The sequence below is a fragment of the Ahaetulla prasina genome, chromosome 11 (genome assembly GCF_028640845.1).
Source record: "Ahaetulla prasina isolate Xishuangbanna chromosome 11, ASM2864084v1, whole genome shotgun sequence".
Taxonomy (NCBI): Eukaryota; Metazoa; Chordata; class Lepidosauria; order Squamata; family Colubridae; genus Ahaetulla; species Ahaetulla prasina.
The window spans coordinates 1,955,590-1,982,610 of NC_080549.1; the positions used below are offsets into that span (position 1 = coordinate 1,955,590).

The 27,021-nt window shown below is 44.7% G+C and overlaps 1 long non-coding RNA gene across 1 annotated transcript in view; it reads right to left on the reverse strand.

Annotated features, from left to right (window-relative positions):
• LOC131204902 (uncharacterized) overlaps window positions 1-25,641 on the reverse strand; it is a 25,952-nt gene extending 311 nt beyond the window's left edge. Inside the window, exons 1-3 of the long non-coding RNA XR_009156670.1 lie at window positions 25,264-25,641; window positions 2,019-2,712; window positions 33-1,479 (exon numbers count right to left, since the gene is read on the reverse strand). This is a non-coding gene — a long non-coding RNA (uncharacterized LOC131204902). The remainder of the gene's footprint in view (window positions 1-32; window positions 1,480-2,018; window positions 2,713-25,263) is intronic.
• Window positions 25,642-27,021: the final 1,380 nt, after the last annotated feature.

Genomic DNA, 27,021 nt, shown 5'->3' on the forward strand with positions numbered 1-27,021 from the left:
AACATAGAACTTCTTTTTCCAAAATTGCAAACCTGAATAACTTCACAGAGTTGGAAATTGTCCCGATGGCTCTACAAGGCACAACGTTAAATGTCTTCTGATCTTCAACTCTGGGTGTCCTTTGACAGTGGAGGCAACATATTTGACTTAGCCTGTTTATCCTTTCTCGAATAATGGGCTCACTGACCAGGCCTAAGAACAGAACAGAATAGAATAGATGGAGTGGAATGGAATGGAATAGAATAAGGAATAGAATAGAACAGGATAGGATAAAATTTATTGGCCAAGTTGATTGGACACACAAGCAAATTGCTTTGTATGCTCTAGTTAGTAGTACAATATTTATTTATTTATTATTTATTATTATTTATTATTTAGACTTTTATACCGCCCTTCTCCCGAAGGACTCAGGGTGGTGTACAGCCAAATTAAAATATACAATCTACAATATTAAAACAACAAATTAAAATAACATATTATACAACGGCTGAAAAATTTAAAAGTTTAAATGTAAAACCGTCCAATTGACCCCAATAAAACACAGTACCCCAATTTAAAATGATTAAAATTCAGATTTCAGAATTTAAAAATTAAAAATTAAGCCAGTCCCGCTTGGATGAACAAATACGTTTTCAATTCACGGCGAAAGGTCCGAAGGTCAGGTAGTTGACGCAAACCAGAGAAGAAGCTACGCAAGATTAAATTGACAACTCTTAATGCCTTTTTGGCAATGCTGTTACAGTGAGTTCTGTCACTTTGATATTTAGAAATGAGTACTCCAAGGTCCTTGACAGAGTGAGGGTCATCTACAAGGTCATGTCCATTTGTATTTTGTTTTGATTTTGTTTGCCAGACATGTGCAAGACAGAGCATTTGTTGGTTGAAGTTGCCACTTGTTAGACCAATCTGACACATAGCCAAGGTCTTTTTGAAAGGTAGTTGCATTTAATAGCTTAATTGCTTTGAATGTGTTTTAATGGTCTTTGTTCTATGAATTGAGCTCTTTGGGGGATACTTTTTTGCATGTTTTAGCTTTATGAGCCTATGTAAGATGGCTCAGCTGTTAAAAATTTAACCACCAAACCTATAAATCACCTGGATTTTACACCACCGAGTGGAAGCACCGTCAAGTTGGAAACACATATGGCCCCAGCTGAAGGAGTTCATGGCTACATGGCATTTTTCTTTAAAAAAGTACCCCAAATCTAACCTTTTATCTTCAACTTGTGTAAAAAAAATAAGGCAGGAATTGAAATGTTTACATAACAACACAGCATCAATCTTGAGTCACCAATTGACTTCCTTGCTCTCTCCAACCTTCTGGCCTTTATGGGACCAGTTCACAAAGTTCAGCTCTTAAAAAAAAAAGAAAGGCTACTTTTAGGGGAAAAAGAAGCAGCATGAAGCTTTTTCCAAAATGCAAAACTCGTGTTGGGCCATCGATAGCTCCAAGGAAGAACAATCCTGGTTAGGATCAATCTGCGAAGACAAAAGTCAGAGAATTATGACCCAAATCGCAAGAGAACAAAACTTCCCACTTGGATTTCTATATGCTAGAATCTAAGAATTTGGCTATAAGATGGAATGCTTTGTCACAGGGGTCTCCAACCTTGCCAACTTTAAGCCTGGAGGACTTTAACTCCCAGAATGCCCCAGCCAGCAAAGCTGGCTGGGGCTTTCTGGGAGTTGAAGTCCGCCAGGCTTAAAGTTGCCAAGGTTGCAGACCCCTGCTTTATCACAATATTTAGACAGGAGTCTCTCTTAGCAGGGATTTTTGCTTTCAGTCGCCTTTTCCTCCCAAAAATATCCAGCTTCCCTTCCCTGCCCGGAGAGGGGCCAAACTCTTGGGGTGGGGGGGGAGCATGGCATTTGCCAGCTAGAAGTTGCCATATATGGTTGCAGTCTCCCAATGTGGTGTTTGTCCGAGCCACCCTCATTTCTAAGGTGATGTAAGTTTCGCCCAGCTTCCCTTTTACCTAACCTCTGGAGAATGTGGGAAGCAAAATACAATTGCTCACCAGTCAAACCTCTCCCTCTCTCACATGCTGGCTTTGCAAACAGCCACAGGTTGTTTCCTCCTGCGATACATGAGTGCAAAAATTAAAACGGCCCAGACTCTGCTTTTTCTGGCTGCCATCCCCGCCACATGCTTTCCCATGCTTAAGAGCCATGTCCTGCAAAGCCCAACGGACGAGGTTGGCCAAACACACTACGCGTAACCTTTGGCTACATCCACAAACCCGGCTAAGCTGAAGGGTATTTGAGTTGTGGGTTCAATGTGTCCTGCGAATGGAGCTAATGGCGTATCCGGGGGTTTGCCAGATCTCGGAGCCACTCTTGAAGGTGTGAAGGCTTGATGGCCCTTCAAGAGTGGTATCTCCTCCAACTTCCCTCCTCTCCAGCCACCCACTCTGCTCTTCTCTCTCTTTGGGTACACACACACATACACACACACAACCTTCAGGCCACAAACCAGCCAGCCACACCAACAGCATGTTTGATGAGCCGATCTCACGGTTTGGCCGGACGAACCCCTAAAGTGGGGTGCATTAAGCAAGTAAAGACTTAGTAGTAGCAGCAGCAGCAACGGGGGCCAGAGAAATAAATTCGGAAACCGAGCAAGTTGGCCTTGGTTCCTTCCTGGATGGGAGACCACGGAGAAATTTTTTTTCACGCTTCGTAGAACTTGGATGTCTGCTTTGGAAGCTCTTGCTGGAAGAAGGAAGAAAAAAGAAAGATGTTTCCTTATTTAGTTCTTTGGAATCGGTTAATTAGGGCCACTTCCTTCTGAACACGTTTTGCAATAAACAAAGCTTCTCGCCTCCCTCCTTTCGTTACTTTCAACATCTCCAAATAAAGCTTTTTTCTCGGCTGCAGCTGTTTCATCAGTGACTAATAAAACAGCCTCTTCCAAAGCAGCCCAGCTCCGGCTCGGCTCTTGTTTGGACAGCAAGCCAATCTTCATTCGTCTCCCACTTCATTATCCTAGCCAGACAAGGAGACGTTCCCGGAAGATTCTGCTCAGCATTGAACTGAGCCATGATCGTTTTTTAAAACCTCCCTAAATCTGTAGCGAGGAATCTTCCATCCTACATGCATCCATCTGTGCCTCTCCTCACTCTTCATCCCTGTCTCTTCCCGCCCCTCTCCCATCATTTCCCAAACTTAAGATGGGCAATTTTCTTCTAGAGGAAAATAAGAATCACCTTTTACCATTTATGCAGCCAAAGGGTCCTTTCTCAAAGAGCAGGGCCACTAAGCTCATTGCTTTAGAGATACGGGGTTTCCAGTTAAGAGATCTCGGCACTTTTCCCTTGAGTGTTGCTATAAAATGCTCAACAATGTTAGCAAGCAATCTGTTAATCCTTGAGATCTGTGTTGCTTAACCTTAGCTATGTTAGATGTGTGGACTTCCAACTCCCAGAATTCCCCAGCCAACCAGTAGATTTTAACCCCCAGAATTCCCCAGCCGGCGTGTGGACTTCAATCCCCAGAATTCCCCAGCCAATACGTGTCATAGACCATTCTGTAAAGTGAATAAATATTGACCAAATGATATAGGTTTGAATCAACTCCTTTATGCGGAAGTATTAAAGCAGTGAGGAAATGTTTTATATGAAAATAAAATGAGAAATACGGGAAGGCAACCTGAAATTAAGAAAGCTCCCCGGTGGTAAAGAAAAATTAAGGGAAGGAAATTTTGTTTCTGGTTTCAAAATCCTGCATCCTTGGTTAAGTAACAAGGTGGAAGGAAGGAAGGATGGATGGATGGATGGAAGGAAGGAAGGAAGGAAGGAAGGAAGGAAGGAAGGAAGGAAGGAAGATGGTGAGTGAATGGATAGATGCAAGGAAGGAAGAAGAGGAAGGGAAGAGGAAGGAAAGGAAGGAAGGAAGGGGAAAGGGAGGGAGGGAGGGAGGAAGGAAGATGGTGAGTGAGTGAGTGAATGGATAGATGGAAGGAAGGAAGGAGAGGTAGGGAGGTAGGAAGGAAGGAAGGAAGGAAGGAAGGAAGGAAGGAAGGAAGGAAGAGGAAAGGGAGGGAGGGAGGAAGGAAGATGGTGAGTGAGTGAGTGAATGGATAGATGCAAGGAAAGAAGGAGAGGTAGGGAGGAGGAAGGAAGGAAGGAAGAGGAAAGGAAGGGAGGAAGGAAGGAAGATAATAAGTGAGTGACTGGATAGATGCAAGGAAAGAAGGAGAGGTAGGGAGGAGGAAAGAAGGAAGGAAGAAAAGGGGAAAGGGAGGGAGGGAGGGAGGAAGGAAGATGGTGAGTGAGTGAGTGAGTGAATGGATAGATGCAAGGCAGGGAGGAGGGAGGAAGGAAGGAAGGAAGGAAGGAAGGAAGGAAGGAAGGAAGGAAGGAAGGAAGGAAGGAAGGAAGATGGGTGAGAGAAAGAAAGGAAGTGCCTTGAGGAGGAGAATTTCCCGGGCTGCCCTTTCGAGTCTGCCAGAGATATCCCTCTGTCCTAGGGCCAGCCTGCCAGGCCTCTGTAGCCACTTTGGCTGCCCAAATGTCCCCCCCCTCGAGACCTCCCCATAGGAAGAAATGACAGCCAAGGATGTACAGAGGGTGCAATTCACACCTAGCCCCCGGATCTTCCAAGAGGGGTGCAAGAGCCTTGCCTGGCACCTTTGCCACTCCCTCCCTTGGCACCAACTTCCCTGAAACTCTTTTTTTCTTCTTCTAAGAAATCTCTACCGTTTCGCCTTCACCAAAAACTGAGTGGAACCAAACGTCACTGAGTGCTAAATCTTCATGCAGAAGGGGGTTAAAAAAAAAGAAGAAGAAGAAGGAATTTTGTAACCCAGGGGCAATGAAATATATGCCCCCCCTCTTCCTATTTTCCACTGGCATTTATTTTTCTGGCCTTCTCACTCCCCCCACCCCCACCCCAAATTCCTGGTGGCTGAAGTCACTTCCCTTCTGCGCAATTTTATCTAAACTGTTTATAAGCCGTGGGTCAATTTGTCTGAATTGTGACAATGTGGTGGAGAGCAGGCAGGAACTGAAGCGAGGGTTGGCTGATTCCTGCCAAGCCTTTTATGGCACTAAAAGGCCAGTTTTTCTAGGTGCCAAGAGTTGATTTTTAGAGTGCTGATTTTACAAGCACAGCCGCCACATCTCGCCCCTTCTGCGCCCAAAATAATACAATTGTCAACTTTCCCTGTTGCAGCTTGCAACCTCTTACACATCGCATAGGGTTTCCTGCCTGACCAGGGGAGGTGGGGGTTGGACTAGAAGACCTCCAAGGTCCCTTCCAACTCTGTTATTCTGAAACGCTTCTGAAAAGTTGGACAATAGAAATTCTTTTTCTGTGGAGGGAACAATTGGAGGCTTGTTCCTTTTTGCTTGCTTTTCAAAACCTGTTTGTCATCCAGTTGTGGCCGCCACATTTATAAAAAAGATGTGGAGACTCTAGAAAGAGTGCAGAGAAGAGCAACAAAGGGGATTAGGGGACTGGAGGCTAAAACATACGAAGAACGATTGCTGGAATTGGGTATATCTAGAATAACAACAACAACAATAATAATAATAAGGTGGCTGGGCCTGGACGGCTATTGGGTGAGGTCCCTATAGTTATGGGAATGCCGGTCTTCGGATCAGGAGTGGCTTAGCTACCGTGAAAGCAACCCAGGCATCTACCATCACCAATGATGAGAAGAAATCAACAAAATTCCATACTGGATAGGTCATCGCCCAGGTCAACAAGGACCATGCCAGATGCTATGGTTCCTGGACATCTGCCAAAAAATGGGCTATAGGGCTCAGTTGCTACTGCCGGGGAACCAGGGGTGTGCAACTGTAAAATGACTGGGACAAAAGCGCAGAACGTGGAACTTTGTACATCTTAAGAAGGTACTTGGTTGATACCCAGGGCCGTGGCAGCAACCCGTAACAACCATTAGCGCCAGTCAATGGTATTTGTGATGCATTTTTGAATGTTCAGTTGACTGAGTTTCATTTTTAATGAATAAAGTAAATAATAATAATAATAATAATAATAATAAAAGCACTTGGGGTGATACGATAGAGGACTTCCAATATTTGAGGGGCTGTCACATAGAAGAGCGGTTCAACCTGTTCTTCATTGAAGGAAAGACAAGAAGCAACAGATGGACACCGATCAAGGAGAGAAGCAACCTGGAAGTCAGGAGAAATTTCCTGACAGGGAGAACAATTAACCAGTGGAACAGCCTGCCACTAGAAGTTGTGGGTGCTTCTCAGTAATGGGATTCAATTTCGGTCGCTACCAGTTTGCTCGTGGGCACGTGTGTGTACACACAACGCTTCTGCGCATGCACAGAGGCGTCCGGGCAGGTGGGTGGAGCCGCCCACCGCCGCCCCTACTAGTGCTTCATCACTGGAGGTTTTTTAGTAAAGATCTGCACAATCTGAAGAGATCATCATTAGAGGTTTTCAAGAAGAGATTGGACAACCATTTGTCTGAAATGGGATAGGGTTACCCGCCTAAGTAAGGGGTTGGACTAGAAGACCTCCAAGGTCCCTTCCAACTCTGTTATTCTATTCTATTCTATTCTATTCTATTCTATTCTATTCTATTCTATTCTATTCTATTCATTCTGGGAGTTGAAGTCCACAGGCTAGCTGGGAATTCTGGGAGTTGAAGTCCACAGGCTAGCTGGGAAGAGCAGCTGGACTGCAGAACACAAAGGTCACTTTTTTTCAGTGCCACTGTAACTCCAAATGGTCACTAAACGAACTATATTTACCTGTATTCATTGATCCTATTATTTGTTTATTTTATCTATTTTATTTATTCAAAACATTTCTATAGGCAGCCCATCCTTCTCCCAACTCTGGGCAACACCCCATCAACAACCAGAAGACGTAGACAGGCCAGGAATTTGTCTCTGGAACAGAAGCAACAGAGAGAATAATAACAACAATACCAATAATGGGGAAGTAAGGAAGATAAGAAAGAAAGATAAATAATAATGCTACAGCCACACTTTATGGGTTAACATTTTTTTTAAACTTTGCATTTATATCCCGCCCTTCTCCAAAGACTCAGGGCAGCTTACACTATGTTAAGCAATAGTCTTCATCCTATTTGTATATTATATACAAAGTCAACTTAGACAGAACTACAAAAATTAGGTGTTAAAATCATTTTAAAAACTATGAAACTCAGCCAGTGAAGACATGGCTGCTTAAACCCATCCATTCTCCCCCGTGCATTTTTGGGGTGAAATATTTACCCCTTCCTTCGGAGGGGGGAGTCTTAAGGGGACCCCCACACAGCTGCCAGTGGGGCTGTTTCCATTTCCCGTGGCAAAACGTGTCCCTGTAGACATAATGCATTATGATGTTGCTGTCCTGCACACGTGTGCACGCTTACATGTGTGTGAGACAGGTGGCTAAATAAACGTTTCGAATAAATCAACGTGTTTCATGGTTTTTAAAATGACTTTTGAGGCCTTTTTGTTTTTGAGGGGGGGGGACTGAAAAACGGCTACAGAAACGTGTTTTATTTTTTTAAAAAAATTAATAAAATAGATTATGCACGGTGGGTGCCTCTACCTGTCCTTGGGCTGGCCTAAGGCTGAGGCCCTCAGGGGAGGGGGGAGATGGCTCCAAATTGTGAGAAATAAACAAAATATATTTCGCTGGAAGCTTTCAAGAAGAGATTGGACTGGCATCTGTCAGAAATGGTGTAGGGTCCCCTGCTTGAGGGGAGGGGAGGGGAGGGGAAGGGAGGGGAGGTTGGACTAGATAACCTACAAGGTCCCTACCAACTCTGTTAATGTGTTAATCAGCTAAAGATGGGCTTCGGGGTCCCCATTTTCTCAATGCAACCCCCTTTCCAACACCCCCACCTCTCTTTTTGCAGGTGGAGAGAGTGCATCATACTCCATATCCATACTCCATCATACTTGGCAACTCCAAATCTCAACCAGCAAATGCTCAGTCTTACATATAGGAAAAAAGAACACTAAGTACTCGCTTGATGGACATTACCTCACAGACGACCCCCATCCCATTAAAGACCTTGGAGTTTTCATGTCAAATGATCTAAGTGCCAAAGCCCACTGCAAATACATAGCAAAAAAGGCTCTAAGAGTTGTAAACCTAATCTTGCGTAGCTTCTTTTCCAAAAACACTACACTACTAACCAGAGCATATAAAACATTTGCTAGACCAATTCTAGAATACAGCTCACCTGTTTGGAACCCTCACCACATCTCTGACATCAATACAATTGAACGTGTCCAGAAATATTTTACAAGAAGAGTTCTCCATTCCTCTGAAAACAACAAAATACCTTATCCCACCAGACTTGAAATCCTAGGCTTAGAAAACTTGGAACTCCGTCGCCTTCGACAAGACCTAAGTTTAACTCATAGAATCATCTATTGTAATGTCCTTCCTGTTAAAGACTACTTCAGCTTTAATTGCAATAATACAAGAGCAACCAATAGATTTAAACTTAATGTCAACCGCTTTAATCTAGATTGCAGAAAATATGACTTCTGTAACAGAATCATCAGTGCTTGGAATACTTTACCTGACTCTGTGGTCTCTTCCCATAATCCTAAAAGCTTTAACCAAAAACTTTCTACTATTGACCTCACCCCATTCCTAAGAGGACCATAAGGGGCGTGCATAAGCGCACAAACATGCCTACCATTCCTGTTTTTCTTTTCTTCTTCCTATATATATATATATATATATATATATATATATATATATATATATATATATATATATATATATATATATGCTTATATCTTTATATACTATATAACCTTTCTGTATTATAGTTACATATATTGTTGTGACAAAATAAATAAATAAAATAAAATAAATAAATACCAGCAAGCCCCACAGTGGCTTCTAGAGGGTCACGCAAAGCACCCCAGCTCTCTTCCTTGCGCCCCCCCCTCAAAAGAGAAGGGTCACCTCCAGTGGTAAAATCCTCCACGGGTCGCGACCTGTTCGCTGCCCATGCATGCAAAGTGCGTGCCAAATGCATTCTGCGCATGCATGCGCAATGCACACTAAATGCATGCTGTGCGCACAGATGCGCAGTGCGCATCAAATGTGTGCTTTCAAAGGAGCCCTTTGAAAGAAAGTAGAACAATGGGGAGGGGGAAACAGCTGTGCCGTGCGGTTTAAATTTGCTAGAAAGCAGAATTTCCTGCTTTCTAGCGAATATAAATCATGCAGCACAGCTGATCGCCGGAAATACCGGTTCGGACAAACCAGTCGCTTTTATTACTACCGGTTCGCCCAAATTGGTGGGAACCATTAGGATTTTACCACCGGTCACCTCTGCTTCTCTTCACCTGGCTGCTCGTCCCCCACCCACCCACAAAAGGGAAAATCCTAGGAAGGTCTGACATTTCTCCCAGCAACTAACAGAATAACAATAGCTGGAAGGGACCTTAGAGGTCTTCTAGTCCAACCCTCTGCTCAAGCAGACCTTTTCTTAAAAGCCCCCAGTGATGGTGCCCCACAGTTTCAGGAGGCAAGCTGTTCCACTAGTCCACTGTTTCACTGCCAGGAAATTTCTCCTTATTTCTCAGGTTGCTTCTGCCCTCGATTCGCTTCCACCCCTTGCTTCTTTTCTATGCCTTTTCTTTCTTGCTTCTTTTCCGTGCCCGGCTCCCTCCCTCCTGGGCTCCACCCTGTATCAACTACTAGCCTTTTAGTTCCTGCCTTCTCACTCTCCTGCACATCGGCTTCTGCAGAGGCTCTCCTGGTACCCAGACACTGCGGTGGGTGAGTCGGCCCCCTCCCTTCCACTCTAGCATCTCCCTCTGCATCCCGGTGGAGGAGCTGAGGTTTGGGGTGGGGTGGGGGTCCCCTTGGCAAGGTAGGGGGGTTGCAGGAAAAGGCAAGGCGTTCTGAAGGCTTAGTTGGAACAACTCAAGCCAAGTCAAAGTTCATTCTTGGCTAAGTTGGAGGGAAAAGAGAATTGCATTCCTTCCTCTTCTTAAAAGAGGAGATTTAATTTCCGTTTAATTTCCTTCCCTGGCATCCAAAGGAGGCTATCCAAGAGGGGTTGGCAAATTAAAACTTTCCTTTGCGTTCCCTACGGGCTTTGGATATTTCCATCATGGGGACGGCCAGTCCCACAACTCCCAGCTAGCAGCACAGGGCTGGGCTGTGGCTTCTGGGGGGGGGGTGTAGTCCTCCTAGCCCATCTTTAAAACCAGCAAAAATTAGGGGGATATTTTGCATGCTTTGCACAATTAGGTTTGCAAAACCTGGAGGGTGCATTACATCTGTTCCTCTCTCTCTTTCATTTCGTGGTTCTGCTCAAACTTTCGGTCAAGAGACCTGATGCTTGTAGTTTTGCCAATCTCTTTTGTTCAGCTGGGAAAATAATACTTTCATCCTTCCCTAACCCCAGTGTCATTTCTAGGACCATTTTTTAAAAGTTTGGTATGGCCTTAAATCGCATGAGACAAACAATGTTAGTCTATAGTAGTCAAAGACCAGGAAGAAAACTGCCAGCACCACCCCTAACTGCCATTTATTAAAAGGCACCAACTTTTCTGACTTACCGTCAGCTTCCTCAAATGCAAGTGATTATGCCTTTTAATAAAGTTAATTGGAACAGGTGCTAGAAAGCCCCTCCTGATATCTGAAGAAGCCGGAGGTTTTAAACATCTGTCTTTGCACCGTTAGTCTGTCAACTTGTTGTCTTTTGCACTAACGCCAAGAAGCTAAATTTGGGCGTGAACACCTTCTTGAGACATTTCTTAGCTTTGCGTTTTCGGATGGCAAAATATGACTTGAACACTCAGGTCACATACAAAAAATGAAAACGTGTTTGCAGATCCCTGGTATGATATCTCTGGCATGAATGCTAGCTAAACCCTGGGAGTGGTGAGGCTGTTTTCTCCCCCTTTAGCTTTTTCATTTTTGAACTTTTTACACAGTAACCCTATCTTTTAATTCTAAGTTCGTTCTTATGCGTGCTTTTATATGTTTTGTGACACACTTTTATTGGAGCCACCTGGAATTATTTAGATGAGGCAGGAGCTAAAGAAATGGGATGAATAAATACATAAATAAATGGGGAACCAAATCCACCACAGTATTTATTTATTTATCTATCTATCCAGTTTTGAAACCGCCCATCTCCCTCGCAGAAAGTGTATCGAGAAACAAATGTGGAAACTCTTCCATCACTTTTTTTAAAAAACGCATTTAAATGAAACAGGAGAGGTGGGATTTAGCTCAAGGTATTGTAAAAGAGAGAGAGAGAGAGAGGTTGACATCATGTCTGGTTTTTTTGCAGATATTTTTCAGGAGACACATGAGTGCAACATAATTTCCCAATTCCATTTCCCAACTTACAAAATCAACCCCGTTTCCAGGACACGGAATAAACACTTTTGATAAATAGTCGGATTATTCTAGAATAATGCAGCACGCTGGACCTTATTAATGGCAACAGGGCAGCATCAAATTCAACCCTGATTTGTCCCAAAAGCTTTAACTGCTTCCTTTATCCTGTTTTCTTACTGCTAAATCTTCACCATTGCCCAGACCTGATGCAGTTTGGATCATTTGCTTGATTCAACTACCACTAAATTTATGGACTTAGTTTTGCCAGCAAAAGTTTTGTGTTTGTGTGTGTGAAATGCCCAGGTATTCATTTTGGGACGATTTGCAAAAAGTTGACCAGATCTTAACTGACTATAATTAATCTTGAAAACTAAGCAAGAATCAGAGCCGCTTTATTTTATTTCGCCAAGACAACTCTTATTATCTTATTTATCTTTCTCCAGCCTTTATTATTTTTATAAGGGACTCGAGGCAGTGAACACACCTCATATTCTTTCCTCCTCTTATTTTCCTCAACAACAACAACCCTGTGAGGTGGGTTGGGCTGAGAGAGAGAGAGAGAGAGAGAGAGGGAGAGACTGGTTCGCATATCTGAAGCAAAATAGAACTCGCTGCCTCCTGGTTTCTAGCCAGGTGCCTTTACCTCTAGACCAAACTGGATCCCTCTGAAAATCCCAGATCTGTTGGCTAATTTTTCTGGATGAAGGCAATGCAAATAAATTTTGCCCTTATGACTTTGTTGATAGAGTCATTTCCATTTCCTGAATACTAGTAAAACAGGTTTTGAAAGACCAGGGAAGCTGCCCATGAAACTGCTGGAAATGGCTTAAGTTTACTACTCCTTGTAAAACTGGAGTACTGTTTCTAATTGGCTATTACTTTCCAATTTCTTTGCTGGGGATTAAAAGGGTTTTGCAATGGACAGATCCCCAAGTAGGGTTCCAGACAGTGGTGAAATCCATTTTTTTTTACTGCTGGTTCTGTGGGCGTGGCAGGGGCAGGATACTGCAAAATCTCCATTCCCACCCCACTCTGAGACCAGCCAGAGGTGGTATTTGCTGGTTCTCCAAACTACTCAAAATTTCCACTACTGGTTCTCCAGAACCTGTCAGAACCTGCTGGATTTCCCCCCTGGTTCCAGAGCCTCTCAATAGCTATTCCCAACTTCACAACAGTACAGGCCTGGCTTCACACAACTTGCACAAGTAATTCAAATTCAGTCTTTTGAAAGTTGCATTCTGGATTGACCACTGGGAGGGGCAGCAGAGAAATTTAGTTCATGGGGGGGGAAAAAACTGCCCTCTGCTGCCCTCTGTCAGTTGCCTGGATTCATGGCTTATTTGGGGAATGAAGCAATTGGGATTTATCCATCCAGAACGAATGTTTGGATGCAAACACAGGGTTTCCAAGGCTGGCGCTGCCATTGAGGAGGAGAGTCATTTTAGCTGCAGATGCCAAGGGGAGGTGGATTATTTTACCGTTCCTAAGCCAACATAACCTCATCTAATCACCATCAAGATCATATTTAACTCCTGTTCGTCCCAGTCCCTGCACAAGGGAGGACCTGGGTTGGCTCAGGAACATGGGTAAGATACCATGGATAATACAGACCCTCCCGATTCTCTTGCACCTGGTTCTGAGAAGAGAAATTAAAAGTTTTGGCCAACAAATAAAGTTTCCCCAAGTCCAGGTTTCGCAGAAAAAGCCCCGCCTTATAAAAGCACCAGTGGAACTGACTGCCACAAGAGGCAAGGGGAGCTTGTGCTTTTTGCCTGCTTCTTTAGCAGAATCTGGAGAGCAGAATGAAATGTTTGTGCAGAAGCTTCTGAGGCCAAACCACTTTCGTTTCGTTGGATCCATTTAGTTATTTGTTGAATTAGACATGTGGACGTCCAACTCCCAGAATTCCCCAGCCAGCCAATTCTGGGAGTTGAAGCCCACATATCTTAAAGTAGCTACTAAGGTTGACTTAAGCCCTTCCGCTCACAGCTGAGAAGAGGATTAAAACCCGAATTGTGAAACTACCCTTTTGGGAAATGTGTGCCTGGAAGGATTTTCGATGGATAAAATGGACTTTATTTATTTATTTATTTATTTTATTAGATTTATAAACCGCCCTTCTCCCGAAGGACTCAGGGCGGTGTACAGCCAAAGTAAAAAGAAACAATATACAGTTAAAATACAATTAAAAAGCTTATTATACAGTGTGGCCGAAATTAAAATAATTTAGAATCTAAAAACCCCAATTAAAACCAGAGAGAAATTTAGAATTTAAAACTACAATTTAAGAAAGCCCCGCACAAACAAACAGATATGTTTTCAGTTTGCGGCGAAAAGTCCGAAGGTCAGGTATTTGGCGTAAACCAGGGGGGAGTTTGTTCCAAAGAGTGGGGGCCCCCACAGAGAAGGATCTTCCTTTGGGAAGGAAAGCAAAACAGAAAGTCAGGAATGAGGAACAAACAGCAAGTCTCTCGTGAAAACAGCTGCTATAAATCTGTTTATTTCACTTCCCATATGTAGGGGTGAAGGGCGTTTGTCCTGAAAAGCTCTGATTTCGAACCCTGGAGCCGTACAAGCAATTGCTAATCCCAACTCTTGTTTTCTCATCCAAATGATAGGCGGTCATTTTAACCCTCCGTTTCATGGTATTTATTCAACTTCTCCCTTGCTTAGCCTCATAAAAGGGGTAACTTACTCCCCGGAAATAAATTTATTCCCATAAGAAAACATGTAGCTGTTTCTTCTAGGAATGATGAAAACAAAATATCAAAAAACAACAATATATATTCTTTTACGTATGACTATGGCGGCAAGATTGGCATTTGCACAATGTTGGAGAAGCTCAAATATACCCTCTGAAGAGTTAATAATTAGATTGCGCTGAGATGGACAAAATGATGCTTGAACTGAAAGGACGGATGGGAGAAATGGTATAATTGGGTCGAAAATAGGAAAAAAGGGGAAATAACAGATAGTAGAATTAATAAGAATTAGAAATTCTAATTAGAATTAGTAATATAATTTAGTAAAATTATATAGCGTATAGGAGAACCCTAATAGGATGACATGTAAATGATCAGAGTCATGCCCAAGAGTTGAATGAAAATTGTTTAATTGTTAAAATTCAATAAAATTTATATTTTTTTAAAAAAGAAAACATCTAGCATATGGCCAGGCAAACAGGCATTAAGAACTATTGTGTTTAATTAAGAGGCATTAAGACTTGGGGGGTGGGGGCTTCCAGAGATTTTGGATGCCAGTACCCATAATCCCCAGCCAACTCTGGCCATACCTGCATGCTGTTTTTTTTTTTTTTTTAAAGTGCGGTAAGTTTGCACACGTAAAAGAATATTTCTTTACACTTTCCCAGCACGATTTTGAACCCTGCAAGAGGTTAAATTTCTGCAGTTGTATTCTCCCCCTTCCAAGCATTGGAAAAATGAAAAAGGGGGGGTGGGTTTTAAGGAGTTCAGTCACCCTCCACTCCACCTGTTTTATTTCCAAGGCAAGAGTCTGAATAAACCCAGGCTCCATGTCTGCAATGAGCCCTCCAGACATCCTCTAATTATAAATCTGATTTAAGAGTGGGAAAATAGTTTGCATTCCTCAGAGCCAGTATAAAATTATTAGGCACCAGATCAGCCCTCCCAGACCCACAAATCCGCCAGATTCTATCTTTGCAATCCTTTCTATGGGGAGAGAAAAGCAGGTGCTACAGACCCACAGCCTCTCTAGCAAGAAGGGGGTTGCTGGCGCGATTCCCTGCTCAAAGGGGAGGCTTCCTGCTTCCCGGTGTGAGTCCTTCCAAACATTCACAAGCGCGCACACACAATGAGGGATTTGAACCAGATGGCTTTTGTGCAGTGGTGAAATCCAATTTCTTTTACTACCGGTTCTGTGGGTGTGGCTTGGTGGGCGTGGCAGGGGAAGGATACTGCAAAATCTCCATTCCCACCCCACTCCTGGGGGAAGGATACTGCAAAATATGCATTCCCACCCCACTCCAGGGGAAGGATATTGCAAAATCCCCATTCCCACCCCACTCCAGGGGAAGGATACTGCAAAATCCCCATTCCCACCCCACTCCAGGGAAAGGATACTGCAAAATATGCATTCCCACCCCACTCCAGGGGAAGGATACTGCAAAATCCCCATTCCCACCCCACTCCAGGGAAAGGATACTGCAAAATATGCATTCCCACCCCACTCCAGGGGAAGGATACTGCAAAATCCCCATTCCCACCCCACTCCGGGGGAAGGATACTGCAAAATCCCCATTCCCACCCCACTCCAGGGAAAGGATACTGCAAAATTCCCATTTCCTCCCCACTTCTGGGGGAAGGATATTGCAAAATCTCCATTCCCACCCCACTCTGGGGCCAGCCAGAGGTGGCATTTGCCGGTTCTCCAAACTACTCAAAATTTCTGCTACTGGTTCTCCAGAACCTGTCAGAACCTGCTGGATTTCACCCCTGCTTTTATGGCACTGACTGTCCCCCAAAGTCAGTGGTGGGGTGCCCTCCGCCTCTGGGGCAGGGATATTAGATGGGAGATAACTATACTTCAACCTCACCCCTTGCATGAGTCAGGAAAGCTCGGTGATGTCTCTAGGGTAGCCTTCTCCTGCTCCCCATCCTCTTCGGCCTCTGACTCTGGTCTTCTCTGGCTGGGTTCACACAACCCATGTCAAGTCACAAATCGGGCAGCCAATTCAGTTCTCTAACCCAGTTCAGAAGTTGCCTTCGGAAGTCGTGGGACTTTCATCCCTGGAAGCTTGCAAGAAGAGACTGGATGGTCATCTGTCAGAAATGGTGTAGGGTCTCCTGCTTGGGCGGGGGTGGGTGGGGTTGGACTAGATGACCTACAAGGTCCCTTCCAACTCTGTTCATATGTAACCCAGCTGATGCTTTGGGTCGAAGGTTTGGGAGGCAAAGGCAGCCTTGTGTCCCAATTAAACCAGGGGTGAAGTTTTTATTTATTTATTTTTTTATTTATTTATTTTGTCACAACATCATACAAAAAGATTATATAGTATATACACATATAAACATATATAGGAAGAAGAAAAGAAAAACAATAGGACAGGAACGGTAGGCACGTTTGTGCGCTTATGCACGCCCCTTATGGTCCTCTTAGGAATGGGGTGAGGTCAATAGTAGAAAGTTTTTGGTTAAAGCTGTTAGGATTATGGGAAGAGACCACAGAGTCAGGTAAAGTATTCCAAGCACTGATGATTCTGTTGCAGAAGTCATATTTTCTGCAATCTAGATTAAAGCGGTTTACATTAAGTTTAAATCTATTGGTTGCCCTTGTATTATTGCAATTAAAGCTGAAGTAGTCTTTGACAGGAAGGACATTACAATAGATGATTCTGTGAGTTAAACTTAGGTCTTGTCGAAGGCGACGGAGTTCCAAGTTTTCTAAGCCTAGGATTTCAAGTCTGGTGGGATAAGGTATTTTGTTGTTTTCAGAGGAATGGAGAACTCTTCTTGTAAAATATTTCTGGACACGTTCAATTGTATTGATGTCAGAGATGTGGTGAGGGTTCCAAACAGGTGAGCTGTATTCTAGAATTGGTCTAGCAAATGTTTTATATGCTCTGGTTAGTAGTGTGGTGTTTTGGAAAAGAAGCTGCAAAATTAGGTTTACAACTCTTAGAGCTTTTTTGCTATGTAGTTGCAGTGGGCTTTGGCACTTAGATCATTTGACATGAAAACTCCAAGGTCTTTAACGGGATGGGGTCGTCTGTAAGGTAATGTCCATCTAGTATGTACTTAGTTTTAGAGTTCTTTTTCCTATATGTAAGACTGAGCATTTGCTGGTTGAAATTTGGAGCTGCCAATTTTAGACCAAGCGGTTAGATGGTCAAGGTCGTTTTGAATGATAGAAGTGTTGTCTGTGGTGTTAAATAGTTTGACATCGTCAGCAAAGAGAACACAATTACTTGAGATATGGTCACAAAGATCATTAATGTATAGAATAAAGAGTGTTGGTCCAAGGACGCTGCCTTGAGGAACGCCACTCTTGACAGGAACAGGATTTGATAAAGCATTGCCAATTTTGACCACTTGTTGTCTGTTAGACAGAAAAGCAGATATCCATTTGTGGAGGGGTCCTGAGATGCCATAGGATGTTAGTTTAAGGAGAAGTTTATCGTGTACTACTGAGTCAAAAGCTTTGCAGAAGTCTATGTAGATTGCATCTATTGATTTGCCTTGATCTAGATTTGAAGTCCATATGTTTTTGCAGTGGAGAAGTTGTAAGTTACATGATAACTTTTTCCTGAAACCAAATTGTTTGTTGGAGAGTAGGTTGTTAGTTTCTAAGTGTGAGGTAATGGATTGATTGATGATAGATTCCATGACTTTGCAGGTGACGCAGCAAAGGGAGATCGGTCTGTAGTTTTCGACTAAGCTGGGGTCTCCTTTTTTGAAGATGGGGATGACTGTGGCTAGTGACCAAAGTTTGGGAAGAGAACTGGTAGTGAAAGCTTTATCAAAGATAATACTTAGGGGTTCAGCTATATTAATGGAAAGTTTTTTTAAGAAATATGCACATAGACCATCAGGTCCAATAGAAAGCGATTTTGTTTTCTCTCTCTCTCTCTCTCTCTCTCTTTTCATCAGACTGAGATGCTGTCAACTCTTCTATCTTCTCCTTTGTTTCTCCAGAGGCTTCCCGGGTGGGAGGGGAGGACAAGACTGGATTTGGAGTGGGGGGAGAGCATTTTATTTTCTTTTTTTTTAAAAGGGGGGAGCATTGAGCTTCTGCCTTTCTGTGCAAGAGAGCTCCTGAGCACCTTCAAAACGAAATCATGAAACCTTCATTCGTCTTCGACGGTGCTTGCAAATGCTTTCACATCAGGGGTCCTACTTCCATCCCTAGTCTCCTCCCCCCACCCCACCCCAAATGTCGCTGAGGACTTCCCAAGATCTTTACTCAACTCTCAGGTTTGGCAGGCACCTGCTGTGGCCGGAGACCTTCAGGGCATCCAAGGTTGGGTCATGAATGGCTTTTCCCCCACAAGGCTCCCTCCCCTCCCCTAGGGAAGGCTGACCTTTCTAAGCTCCAAAACCTTCAGAGGCCTCCAGCCTTCCAACCTCATTTCCCTGTCCTCAAAAGTTGGGAGTCAAACATAACATAGGGGTGAGCGATCTCTGAAAAGTGAGTCAGTGCCCAAGTAGTCCTTCTTCTTCTTCTTCTTCATTTTTTTTTTAAATAACCTGGACAATTCCAGTTCTTCTCCAAACTGAAGGAATTGTTGGTCTTTGACCTTTCTGAAGAGAACCTGTGTAACCCATCTTCTTCGATCTGGCGAGGGTCTCGTCCAGGGGTGAGCTTCAAAATTGTTTAGCAAGAGGTTCTCTGCCAGGTTGCTGAGTGAGCGTGGCCATGGTGGGCGTGGCCTAGTTGGTCTCCTGTACCATTTTTGCCCTCCCTGGGCTCCCGAGGCTTTCCTTGAGCCTCCGGGAGGGTGAAAACAGCCTCCCCAGGCTCTGGAGGTCCTCTGGAGGCCGGAAACAGACCTGTTTCTGGCCTTCCCAAACGTTCGGTAGGCCCATTGTTTGCCCTCCCCAAGCCTCCGTGCATGTCCTGCACTTACCCGCATCCAAAACGGGCCATGTGGGGACTTCTGGGAGGAGTGGGGCAGGGTGGGCGGGGCCAGCCAGGAGTGGGATCTGGGGGTTCTCTAAACTGCACAGAATCTTAGCTAGAGGTTCTCCCGAACCCCTGCGAACCCCCAGCAGCAAACCCCTGGTCTCGTCTCACCCCATCCATAAATTAAGTCGTTCAGGGTATGCAGTCAGGCAGGGCCTTCTTTGTGGTGGCCCCTTCCTCTGCTATATCTTCTCCAAGAGCAGAAGCCTGGAGCCAAATCTCAGGCTATTCCAGGGGGAAATTCCTCAATTAGTGGCCACGGTCATGTCTTACAGGATATTTCCGTGTTGAACGTTGCTTCTTTATTCATTCCCTTTTAATTCACCCTTCGTAATATTGTTTTCCCAGCTCAGACTATTTTTACGAGCGGTGGAGACTACAAAATTAATAATAATAATAATAATAATAATAATAATAATAATAATAATAATAATAATAATAATAATAATAATAATAGCAATGCATTAAACCTGTGCTGACCAGAGATACTTTTGAAACAAAAATCATTGAATGCCTTAGGGAGCATGAATCATGAATGGATTCCATCTAGTTTGGAAATTACACATAATTAAAAATCACCACTTTCTCTCTTTTTTTTTCATTTTGCACGCATGACATGGTCAGCCCCAGTCGGAGGCCTTTAGCCATGCAAAAAAAAATCACACCTCCCCGATAGCCGGCTGCCCTTTTGTCCCTTCCCTTCCCTTGACCCCACCCCACCCCAGAGATCTACATTCCTGGTGTCAAAAGAGCCAAGGAAGAAATCCATTCTAAACAGATGACTCATAGGGAAATTTTGTCTTTTTTCTTTTTTAAGAGTGGCTGGCGTTCTTGCCAAGTCTTAATTTAAACCATAAATCCGTACCGTGGCGTTAACAAGGGGATTGATAATATAGAAGGCTGGACGTTTGGAGCCAGAGAGACAACATGATCTGCACATGAAGCTAAAAAGTATGCGGGAGATTAGAGATGGGGAGCTTTTTTTCCTGGGCAGATTACAATTTTGGATTAAAAAGGAGGGGGAAAAAATGCAGCGTTTTCTTTTTCTAATGCAAGAGTTGGCAGACATCTTTCGCCTTCCTTCTGGCTTCCCCAGCGCTTCCCGCCTCGCAGACTGTTTGGACAGGCAGAAAGGCAAAGTCTCCGCTAAACCATAATAGTTTGCCTTGTGTTATTGCTGTCGTTACCTAAACAGAGCTGCTGCCAGGAACCCAAAGGCCCATCTATCATGTATATTGGAAAATGAAAAAAAAGTTTCTGGGTGACTCAGTGTGAGTTTTTTTTTGGCGGGGGGGGGGGAAGGGAGGAGGGAAAACATTTAAAATTTCAGGGTGTTTCCCCCTCCTGCCTGTTGTTTAGACGTTCTTCTTACCCAGAGTGTTTCTGCAAAGTGTGAAGCTTGACAATGAAGCAATCGAATGACGCACCCTCACAAGCACTGTTGCCATCCCATCTCAGGTGCCTTTGCAACAGGTTGAAAAACATTCCGTCTCTTCCTTTTCTTTTAAGTGTTAACCTGTCCATTTCTGCACAGTCCAATATTTTCCTAATTATATCTTCTTCCGTAGGTGTTTCCTCGCTTTTCCAATGTTGTGCAAATACAACTCTTGCTGCTGTTAAAAAGTGCAATATCAAATAGACATCCCCTTTATCATATTTTTCTGGTATTAGGCCTAACAAAAGTAATTCTGACTTAAAATCTACATTCTGGGCAAAAATAAAGATGCGATTTGCTGTGACTGCCTTCTGTTTAAAGCAAACAAACAGACTTCCAAGTCTAGTCTAGAGCGTTAGCATTTCCTGGTGGTGTCCTTTCTTAATGCTCATCGAATTGGACCCTGCTTAGCTTTGCCCAAATTAGCCACCATCGAGTTGAGCGAAGGAACAAGAATTCCTGGTTTCTTGGCATCGCCTCAGTAAATATGTGCAACACTGGTGAAATCCAAATTTTTTTACTACTGGTTCTGTGGATATGGCTTGGTGGGCATGGCAAGGAAAGGATATTGCAAAATCTCCATTCCCACCAGCCAGAGGTGAAATTTGCCAGTTCTCCGAACTGCTCAAAATTTCTGCTATTGGTTCTCCGGAACCTGTCAGAACCTATATATATAAACATCTTCCGATGAATCCTGAAGTCGTTACACCAGAATGGCTGTGGATTATGGGAGCTGGTGTCCAATGTTTTTGAAGGGCACCAAATTAGGACATTTCTGAGGTTTGGGAGATGCTTGGAATCCAAGGGAGGTTGCTAGGCAACAGCCAGAACTTCCATGGTACTTCAGCACCTAGCAACCACAAGATCTTTCCTCCTGTCTCCTGAGTGGCCTAGAACGGCAGGTCTCTAGTTGCCCACATGAACGGGAGCATGGCTGGGGAAGAGGAAGGCAAGACGTTCAAGGATGAAGACGAAACATTCAAGGATGATGATGAAGGCGAGTTTTTGTGGACCACTGATGAATAAGAAATAGAGGAAGGGGGAAAAAATGGGGCCTTGACTTATCTCTACTGACCCAAAGGGTACAACTTGTGGTTGGCTTGTTCTATAAATTAGATATTGGTGTGCAGACTACAAGAAAGTTGGCGAAGGGGTTGAGGAAGAGCCATGGAGCTTCCAACTATTCCTAAAACACCACGAACGGAAGCGTTCCGAAGGTGGCTTTGGTCGCACAAGGAATGGGCCAATTCATTGCCGGAGAAAGAAGCATGCAATGAAGCATGGCAAGGTTTTGCAAAAACAGCTGTCTCTGGCATCTGGATGAACTTTTTAGGAAAAGCCTCTTAGCAAAAACTCAGGAGTTGCATAAAATGGGAAGGGAGATTTAACGATCCAGAGCTGAGCGTTTGTGAAAATGCTTTGGGTTTTAAGGAAGGCCCAGTATACTTTCAGCCCACGAAGAGCTTAAACTCTGCTTTGAATTCTGACTTCTTTGAAGTCCTCCAGTCCAGTCGGTTTTAATATACATTAATTCCGCAGAGTAAGGTTTCCTGGGGGTTGTGCTGCAGCCCGCTTGGCTTCCATCCCCGTTGAGTTGTATCCAGAGGCTATCAAATGTCTTTCCCTTCAAACTTTCCCTCTGTGTCCCAGTTTGCTCTCACATTTAAGGTTGGGTTTTTTTTTGAGGGGGGAGGGGTCAATTTCAAGCCTTCTGTTTCCACCTCCAAACCTCAACGGACGGTAAACGTTCTTGAGATGAACCCTTCAGCAGCTCAAGGGGACAACTATTAACTTTGGGTCCTTCAACCCCATATTTCCTTATCACAAGTGGTTGGGAGGTGGGGTAGGTGAGTGGGGACTCTTACTAGTTAGAGAAACAGTCCCCGGACATTTGATCTGGTTGCCGCCTTCTGTGTGCGTTGAGTTGTCTTCTCAACACCATGGCAATTAAATCCTTGTCTTGGCAAAGGGTTGCAGTGGGATTAGGTCCTCCTTCAATTGAGAATGCTTTTGTGTGGGTGGGTGGGTGGGTGGGTGGGCGGGTGTGCGTTTGGCATGTTCTCCTGGAGGGGTACAGGGTGGGTGATGGACCAAGACCCGAAGACTAATTTTAGGACACCACTTGGCCTGTCTCTGTGCCAAAGACAGCGGACTTCATCCGGAGTCTTTGCAAGATAACCTTTGCAGATAATCCTTTCCAATAGATCCCACTCCATCGAGTCCTTGGAAAGCTTTGTTCTTCTTGTAGAGCGATGACAGATGGAGAGGGACACAGGTTGGGACCATCCGGTCACTGCCATCAATCAGATCCACGATCCAGATTTCGATCTCTCCTTTTCTCCAACAGTTCACATCACCATGCACAACACTTCCTCCTCCAGCTGAGAGTTGTTGAGACTTTGGAGAAAGTAGCAGAGAAGAGCAACTAAGATGATCAAAGGCCTGGAGACGTAAGAAGTTCGCAGAAACTGGGTTTGGCTAGTTCAAGAAAAGAAGGACTAGGGGGGACATGATAGCAGTGTTCCAGTATTTGAGGGGCTGCCACAAAGAGGAGAGGGTCAACTTATTTTCCAAAGCACTGGAGGGCACGAGAAGAACCAATGAATGAAAACTAATCAAGGAGAGAAGCAACTTGGAGTGAAGAAGAAACTTCCTAACAGCGAGGAGAATTAATCCGTGGAATGGCTTGCCTATAGTAGTTGTGGGTGATCCATCACTTTAGTTTTTAAGAAGCGATTGGATAGCCATTTGTCTGGAATGAAATGGAGTCTCCTGCTTGAGCAGGGGGTTGGACTAGAAGACCTCCAAGGTCCCTCCCAGCTCTATTCTGTTTAATTGATCGTTTGATTGATTTTCCTAACAATGTGGTGAAGTAGGTTGAGTTGAGAGAGTCATCCGATGGCTGGAAATGGAGTTGAGCATGGATCTCTAGTCCAGCCATGACAGTATGCAGTGGTTCTTCTTGATCTTCTTGGGCTTTCTTAAATTGGCTTCAACTTCCCCCAATGCGAACAGCTGGACAAGTCACTCCCTGAGAATTCCAGAATGCTGTAAATTGATCTCCCCAGATGCAGGACAAGCCTTTGGCTGGACATTCCTACTAGCCTTCCAAGCAGAAACAACTGCTTCCAGTACTATTTTTAAGTCCCGGTTTGTTTGTTTGTTTGTTTCTTTGTTTTGCTCCCAAGTACAAAAATTAGTTGGGTGTCTATTTTGTGTATCAGAATCATGAGTGTATTTGTATCTACAAGGCAGTGTTGTGTCCCACAAAGACTGACTTTATACATCTTCACTTTTGCATCTTTTCAACGCGTGTGGGCAATGCTCGTTGCCCACGTTGGCCATTGTTGAATGGATTTTTTTTAATTGGGTGGCATTCGGTGCCAAGACAATAGCCACGAAAAAGCTTGGAGAAGATCGTTCAACCATTTATGGAGCAGCCCTGAGGAGCTGTCAGAGCTGATCTGGATCTGGTGACCCCATTCATGTGATGACATGAAGTCTCATGAATCCTCTTCTTTGGTCTTCTTCCATGATGGAAGGCATCTTGCCAACAACTTGGTGGGCAGCTGAGGCCAAGAGGACAGGGTCTTCTCCCAGGAGGTCATTGTGGGAAGGACAGATCTGGTTGAAGGATTTAAGAAGAATGGAGAAATATGAGCTTTGTGTTCCCAGCTGGCATTTGTTAATGTTGTGACCCAGGCTGAAGTAATTACCAGACACAACCAGTCTTAAACCAACATATTTTATTAGAACAGTTGAGAATTACTTCGTTCTCAGCTTAGTCCAAATTAATTCCAAAACAAAGTCCTTCAGTAAAAGTCCTTTGGCCTTATCACAAACCTTTGTCTTCTTTGGCACCTTGCCAAAGGCCTTTCTTGGCAAAGCCCAACAAAGTTCAGAAACAAGAGACACCGACTCAAAACAGATTTAGCAATGTTGCTTTCCTACAAAGAACCCAAGAACCCTTGCTGCTCTTTTAAGCCTTATGGGAGGGGCCAATCATCTCCTGGCCTTACTCCCAAGTCGTCCTTTTTGCTTGAGCTGCTCTTGCCTTCTGGCAGCTCTTCGCATGCATGCACTAGGAACAGGCTCCTCCTGTTCCTCTGCCTCTCTGCTGTCCGCCTCTGGAGGCTCATTTCCAGATGGCCCTGGCCCCATCTCTGCCTCCGACACAGAGCCCTCATGCCCTGACTCCAAGACTGACCCATGGTCCTCCCAGCCTCCTCAATGTCCGACTCCGCAGGCTGCTGGTAGACCGCAACAGTTAAGCTCTTATCCCCCAAAGACATCCTGGTTTGTTTTGTTTTACACTTGGTTTTACTCGCCATCCCGCTCCATAAATATTTGCTGTTCTCCTTGGCTTCTGCTAAACTCTCACCTGTTGTGGCAATGAAACGTCACTAAAAGCTCCCTGGCAGAGAGAAGACAGGGTACCATCAATCAACTGTAGCCTGGCATCGTAGCACTGCAGACCTTTGGATCTTCTCTCTCTCTCTCTCTCCCCCCCCTCCCAGTCTTTGCAGTGCTAATCTGGGTCAAACCTGGGACACTTTCCAAAGCAAGAAAAGTGAACCCTTGGGAAGGAAGGAGCCAGATGGAGCCGCTCCTGGGTAAAGAAACCCTCCGATATTTTTCGCTCTGTCTCTGCTTCTCTTTGTCATCATGCTTGTTACCCCCAGCAGCCATCTTGCCTGGCTAGGTGGCTCAATGGCTAAGACGCTGAAGTTGTTGAGCAGAAAGGTCGGCAGTTCGGCGGTTCGAATCCCTAGTTAGGTCCCCTGCATGAGCAGGGGGTTGGACTAGATGACCCCCAGGGTCCCTTCCAACTCTGTTACTGTTACTTACTGTTACTTCTTGTTTGGATTTCATCCACGTTTCTCTTGTGGGGGGTGAGTTTCTCTCCCGTTCAGCACCAGGTTCAATGTCTTTCTTTCCAAACGGAACCCTACTAGCACCCAGTCCTTCCTAGCTTTGGAACAGACAAAGAAGGCGCTTGTAGGTTGTTCAAACGTGAAACATTACTCCAGGGTTTAGATGCGATGCCCTTTCCGTTCTCTCTTTACCCCTGCAGGGTTTCTCCATTTGCTGAGAGTGACTAATGATTCACACATGCTGGAGCTGTTTTCATTCTCTGATGCCAAGTGATGGGGAAATGTGAGAAGATCTTGTCCTACTCATCCTTTCCCTTTTAGAGCAAGAGGCTTTAGAGAAGACCCTGCTTAGGAAAACTCACTGGGAGGGTGGGGGGTGGGTCACCCCGTAGACCTAACCAGCAGGCAGGCCAAGCCGTGACCTTGAGGCGTGAGGGACTTGTCTAATGAACAGAAGACTAGGGGTGACATGATAGCAGTGTTTCAGTATTTGAAAGGCTCCTACAAAGATGGGGGGGGGGTCAATCTATTCTCCAAAGCACCAGAAGGCAAGACAAGAAACAATGGATGGAAACTCAACAAGGAGAGAAGCAACCTGGAACCTAGGAGAAATTTCCAGGCAGTGAGAACAATGAATTAGTGGAACAGAAGTTGTCTTCAGAAGTCTTGGGCGCTCCATCGCTGGAGGTTTTTAAGAAGAGACTGGACAGCCGTTTGTCTGAAATGATAAAGGTTTTCCTACCAGAGCAAGGGGTTGGACTAGAAGACCTCCAAAGTCCCTTCCAACTCTTGTTATTCTGGTTAAGGCAGGACAAGAAGCAGTGGGTGGGAGTTTATCAAAGAGAGAGCCAAGCTAGAACGAAGAAGGAATTTCCTGACAATGAGTGGAGCAGCTTGCCTTCAGAAGTTGGAGGTGCTCCATCGCTGGAGGTTTCCCCCCCCCCCCAAAAAATGGATAGCCATTTGTATGGAATGGTATAGGGCAGGGGTCTCCAACGTAGGCAACTTTAAGACTTGTGGACTTCAATTCCCAGAATTCCTCAGCTAGCAAAGCTGGCTGGAGAATTCTGGGAGTTGAAGTCCACAAATCTTAAAGTTGCCTACGTTGGAGACCTCTGGTATAGGGCAGTGATGACAACCTTTTCCTGACCAAGTGCCCAAAGCGCTCAAACTCCCAAAATGCAATGTGTGTGTGCCCCCTCATCCACTCCTGCGCACGCTCGCCGCCCTCTATACATGCCCCCGCCCTCTGTACATGCGCGGCAGAGACCTGAAGACCAGCTGGCCAGCAGGAGGCCTGTGCGTATGCATGGCGGAGCGGAACTGGGGCAATGGCTTGTGTGCCATCAGGGAGGGCGCCGCGTGCCACCTCTGGCACATATGCAATAGGCTTGCCAGCATGGGTATAGGGTCTCCTTTTTGAGGAGAAGGTTGGATTAGAAGACCTGCAAGGTCCCTTCCAACTATTATTCTGGGATGAAACCATGCAAAATGTGAGTGTCTGGAGCAGGGGTCTCCAACCTTGGCAACTTTAAGCCTGGCGGACTTCAACTCCCAGAATTCCCTAGCCAGCTTTGCTTCAATTCTGGGAGTTGAAGTCTGCCAGGCTTAAAGTTGCCAAGGTTGGAGACCCCTGGTCTGGAGAACTTCTCCAGGACTCCCCTTGGGAAGAGTCTGCAAAGACTTAAAGAGCTGCTCCCAAACAGGAAGTCTGCAGGGAACGGGCCCAAAA